Raw genomic sequence first — 6041 nt, 5'->3', positions numbered from 1 at the left:
AATTGCGCAACCTCTTCTTGCATGGCTTTGACCCATGATGGAACTTCACGAACTTGTTTGACATTGTTAGGCTCTAATTGTGACAAGAGTGCAAAGTTGCTTGGTTCGGATTGTCTTTTGGTTGAGGATCTTGTTGTCACTCCTTGTGAGGGATCACCAATGATGAAATCATGAGGATAACCCCTCATAGACTTCCATTCTCTAGGCTTCCTTTGTGATGTTGAGCTTTGATGAGTTTCTATTGGTCTCACTGTTTCAGTTTCTCGTTTTGGCTCAGGAGACAAAATGGAATTGTCTCTTCCAATCTGACGAGACAAATCTGGACTGGCAGATTCTTCATTTTGGGCAGACTTGGGATTTTCTTTGCTTGTTCCAGCTCCTTCACAATCTAAATTATTATCTATCACAATACTGGGAATTAAGTTAGAATCACAAAAAGTAACATGTATGGATTCTTCTATGGTCCTATATTCTTTGAGATAAATCCTATAGGCCTTACTAGTGGTGGAGTATCCAACAAACATTCCTTCATAAGATTTTGGATCAAACTTGCCAAGATTTTCTTTGTTGTTAAGCACAAAACATTTGCATCCAAAAACAAGAAAATACTTAAGATTTGGAGGGGTTCCTTTCCATAGTTCATAAGGAGTTCTTTTCAACCCTTTTCTAATTATTGTTCTATTCAAAATATAGCATGCTGTATTTACAGCTTCAGCCCATAAAAATTTAGGAACCTCATTCTCACATAACATAGCCCTAGTCATCTCTTGAAGGCTTCTATTTCTTCTTTCAACAACCCCATTTTGTTGAGTTGTTCTAGGGCATGAAAAATTATAAGTAATTTCAAAGTCATCACAGAATTTTTTAAAGTCTTGGTTTTCAAATTCTTTTTCGTGATCACTTCTCAAATGGGCTACTTTTAAACCCTTTTCATTTTGAATTTTCTTGCAAAGGGTTGAGAAAGCATGAAAAGCATCATTTTTATGAGCAAGAAAAAGTACCCAACCAAATCTAGAGTAATCGTCCACCACCACTAAACCATAGTGTTTACCTTCTAAACTTTGAGTTCTTGTTGGACCAAAAAGATCAATGTGTAACATTTCTAATGGCCTTTTGGTTGAAATTCCATCTTTTGGCTTAAAAGAGGATTTAACTTGTTTGCCTAATTAACAAGCATCACAAGTAAGATCCTTATCAAATTTGATTTTAGGAATTCCTCTAACCTAATTTTTCTTTACTAGCTTAGAAATTTGGTACATGCTAGCATGACCCAACTTTCTATGCCATAGCCATTTTTCAGATTCAAATGAAGTAAAGCATGTTACATTTTGTTCTTTCAAGTCCTCAAGAGTTAATCCATACACATTGTTGTATCTCTTAGCTTCAAACAAAATATTCCCAGTTTTTCACACACAACTAAACACACAAATTTTCTAAAAATAACTTCAAAACCTAAATCACACAATTGACTTACACTAAGTAAATTATGTTTCAAACCATTTACAAGGAGAACATCATTTATACAAGAAGAGAAACTTTTACCAACTTTACCAACAACCACTATCTTTCCTTTCCCATCATCACCAAAAGTGACAAGTCCTCCATCATACTCATCAAGCTTTATGAAGAAGGTTGTCTTTCCGGTCATGTGCCTAGAGCATCCGCTGTCCATGTACCACATGTTTTCCTTCCTCTTGGATGTTAGGCATACCTACAAAATGAACTCAAATGACCTTTGGTATCCAAATCTTCTTGGATCTTTTCACATTAAACCATCTCCTATGTCTCAAACCATTATAATCAAAAACAACTTTGTAAACTTTATCACCAATCATTCTTTCACCAAAAAAACATTGAATGGGAAAATGACCCTTTCGGTTGCATAGCCTACAAAACCTTGGAGTTGCTGTTTTGTTAAAATAGGTGGGATCTTGAAACCTTGTGTCATTAGAAGATGAAGCTCTATTTTCAAAAGAAGGTTTCTCATCCGATTTATAAAACCCCAAACCAGCTTTATCAAAGAGTGGTTTTTGACTAGCCAATATTTGATTTAAATTTTCAGAACTTTGAGTGAACTTGGCTAAGTCATTTTCAAGGCTTCTAACCTTTTTTTAGCGACTCTTCATTATCCTTAAAACAGTTTACATATGCAACTACCGAATGATCACTTTCACAACTTCTAAGTTGAGCTTTCAACTGCTTATTTTCTTCCACAAGATCACAAGCAGTTTCGGCCTCCCTTAGCTTTTCTTTGAGAAAACTATTTTCAGCTTTAAGAATGGTAATTTGTTGTTCAAGATCTTGGTTATCAAGCAGAAAATATCTTATTTTTTCAGAAAGATGATCTATCATAAGATGAAGGTCTTCAGTGTTAGGGTTATGAAAGACTGCCTGATCTATGTGATCTGCCATGAAATAAGATTGTGACTTGGCTTCGGTCTCCTCATCATCATCATCTGAGTCATTTTCTAAATCTTCCCATGATGCCATCAAACCCTTCTTCTTTCCTTTTTTTGGCTTTTCCTCCTTCTTTAACTTGGGACAATCAGATTTGAAATGTCCCATTTCCTTGCAATTGTAACAAGTTACTTTGCTAAGGTCTTTCTTCATTTTCCTTGAGCTGCCGCCTTTGCCTTTGAACTTCACCATTTTCCTGAATTTTTTGGCAAACAAAACAAACTCATTTTCAGAGGAGTTATCACTGGATTCATCATCCAGAGGGTTAGTCACAGATGAAAAAGTAATTCCTTTCTTTTTTGAATCTTTTTTCAAATAAGTGTTTTCAAAAGCAAGAAGGTTTCCTCTCAAATCATCACAAGTCATGGAATCAAGACTGCTGCTCTCAGAAATAATTAAAGCTTTTGTTTCCCACTCTTTTATGAGACATCTCAACACTCTTCTCACTAGCACAGAATCGGAATATGTTATTCCCAGAGCATCTAAGCCAATAATGATGTTGTTGAATCTTTCAAACATTTCATCAATGGAATCTCCTTCCTTCATTGCAAACATTTCATACTCTCTGTTCAACATATCTGTCCGAGTCTTCTTTACAATGGTGGTTCTTTCATGAGTGATTTGTAGTTTGTCCCAGATTTTCTTTGCTGTTGTGCAACGTGATACCCGTCGGTATTCCTCGAAGCTGATAGCACAGTTGAGTAGATTAACAGCTTTGGCATTTAACTCCACCTTCTTTCTATCTTCCTCGGTCCAGCTTCCTTCTGGTTTAAGGGTGACTACTCCTTCAGCACTTGTGTTAGTTGGAAATTGAGGGCCTTCTAGGATGATCTTCCATAATCTGTAGTCTACTACTTGCACAAAGATCTTCATTCTCTCCTTCCAATAGGTATAGTTTTTCCCATTGAAAAGAGGCGGTCTGTTGCTTGACTGTCCTTCTGTGAGGTTGTAGGAGACCAGATTTGTGCCACTGCTTTCTGCCATCTGGATCTTTTCTCCAAGCTGCAAAGCTTGATCTCTTTGAGACCAAGCTCTGATACCAATTGATGGTTTTCAGTGGCTAAGAGAAGAGGGGTTGAATCTTAGCCCCCTTTTTGCTTGATTACACTTTCTGGTCTTTGAGGAGACTTTTTAATTTTTGTCTCGTCCCTGGCCACGAGACTTTTATTTTTGTCTCGTCACTTGGCACGAGATATTTTTTATTTTAGCTCTTGTGCAGCAGAAACAGAAATGGAGTAGAAGAGAGAGAAAGTTACACCCAGATTATCCTGGTTCAGCTGCTAAGTGCAGTGCAGCCTACATCCAGTCTCCATCACAACAATGATGGAATTTTACTATAATCTTCCAAATTACAAACTGTAAAGTGCTAACCCAACTTACAAGGGAATTCCCACAGAATCATGAAACACAACATAGATAAACAAAGGAACTCTAAGACATCTATGGCTTTTTCTTTTAATTTTGCACTCTCTGCCTTTTTCCGCTCTATGGCTTTTTCATACAAACCTCACTGTTTGCCTTTTTCTATGAGACTCAAGACATGACAAAATTAAACAGAAAAATACAAAACAGAATACATTGAAGGAGAAGAAAATCTGTAAGCTTAGGTAGCTATGAGACTTCTGTGCCTTGCACTCTCACCGCTTACTTCTAACTCCTTGCTTCAAACCATGGCTGTTCACCCTTTTTATAGAAGAGTGAAGCCTCCACAGTTGAAACCAAACAAACCAAGCTTAACTTCTTCTCCATGCAAAACAGAACCGGTTCGGCCAGAGAGAGAAAAGAGGTAACTCATGCAAAATCCAACATGCAAATACCTCTAGTCCTTCCGTGGTCATCACTTTTCATCAATCCGAGCGCTCCATCCTTGGCTTGCTCCCCAAGATGAATTTCTGGCCCTTAATACTTCATGATGATGATGGCTTCATCTGCTCTAATCTCTGCCTCCTCCATCACTTCGCCACTCTAGCTACTTCCTGTGGTGGTTGAGCAGAATCAGAGACAAGCCATGCCTCCAAGATTTCCTTCTTACTGGTCGAATCTCCTTCTTTCTTTTTGGGTATGAAGAGCTCGAGATTACCATACCAAATCTTACCACTTTTGGTGAAAATCTCAGCCATAGCATACTTTTATTTTGTTATGTTTTCTTGCCATCATCATGATGGTCTTGTAGCTTGCTCTTCCTTCATTTCGGTAGCTCACTTTTGCTTTCATGGCATCCATTGTTTTCTGGTTAATGACCGAAGAGAAGAAGGAAAGAGATGAGAAAGAAGAAACAATCTTGGAAGAAAAGCAATTTAATGAAATAAACAAAATTAATTGAGAAACGGTTGCTTTTACTTCCCTTAGAGTGGCGTGTAGCAATGATCTCTTCGATCAAATCAAAGTCAAATTCTCTCTCATGTTTCCAATGTTAGCAAATTAAATTTGAATTCCACTCAAAGAATAAAATGGAATCCGTTGGAAGCATTGAAGCTTTGCATTCTTTGCTTCATGGTTTCAGACCATGCATGAGGAACAACTTTTGGGCTTGCGTCAACAATGGATCAAACTGGCCCAAATTATTTCAGCCATGAGCAAATGATAACATTTGCTTTCCTGATGAATTTTTGGATCATGCATTGGGTTACTCATCATGGATCATAGTTGGGCTTTGGATCAATAAGATTTAATCTGGCCCAACCAAACAAAACATAGTCTCAGCCACTATGGTTACAATAATTTATCATCAAGGCTGAATAAATATTATTCCAATGGACTTGCTTTAATATTAATTTGTTCGGCCCGTTTAGGAATCTGCACAGCAAAAATTATTACAATTAACATAATTTAATCAGAATAAATTAATAATTTTGCTGTTAATAATGTTTAATCATCATCAATTTAATTTAGAGTTTTTCAAACTCATCATATTTCATTTTAACGATTTTTTGTATGACTTGGATCAACTCTTCCAAGTCATCCCATTGATTATAAATTTAACATTTCTTATTATATGAACCAATAATACTTTCAATGCCAAGCTTCCACCCAATACATTTCATTAAAAAATTCATTAAAAAAAACAGTGCAATTAGATATCTTTTAAAAATTATTTATTATTCAATTTTTGAAAGAAAAAAACTAAAAAATAAATAATTTTTATAAAAAAATAAGTATTTTTTATAAAATAAATATTTAAATTAATTAAATAATATTATTTAAATCAAATAACTGACTAAAGACTGAAAATTCAATGAACAAATAGCATTTTCCAAAAAAAATTTGGTATAAGCACTAAGCAAATTCAGGCACACTAAAATTATAGCGGGCCGGGTGAGCCTGCAGCATCTTTCTGTGAGTTAAATTGTACATATCACTTTCTTGTCTAATATTTATTTATTATTGAATCAATGATTGTACTATTAGGTATTAAATCTGGTGGTTTAGCAATATTTTCCAATTTTTTTAGACACGTGTTATTTTTACTGTAATAGGCTTTGAAGCTTTTTGCAAAAAAATTAGAAGGTGAATAGTGTAGCAGCTTTTTGCAGGAATTTATTTATTCTATTAAATGCAATTAAGATTAATTATGTGTTTGATTA

The sequence above is a fragment of the Arachis stenosperma genome, chromosome 7 (genome assembly GCF_014773155.1).
Source record: "Arachis stenosperma cultivar V10309 chromosome 7, arast.V10309.gnm1.PFL2, whole genome shotgun sequence".
Taxonomy (NCBI): domain Eukaryota; kingdom Viridiplantae; phylum Streptophyta; class Magnoliopsida; order Fabales; family Fabaceae; genus Arachis; species Arachis stenosperma.
The sequence above is the reverse complement of the archived record's forward strand: the minus strand, read 5'-3'. Positions refer to the sequence as shown.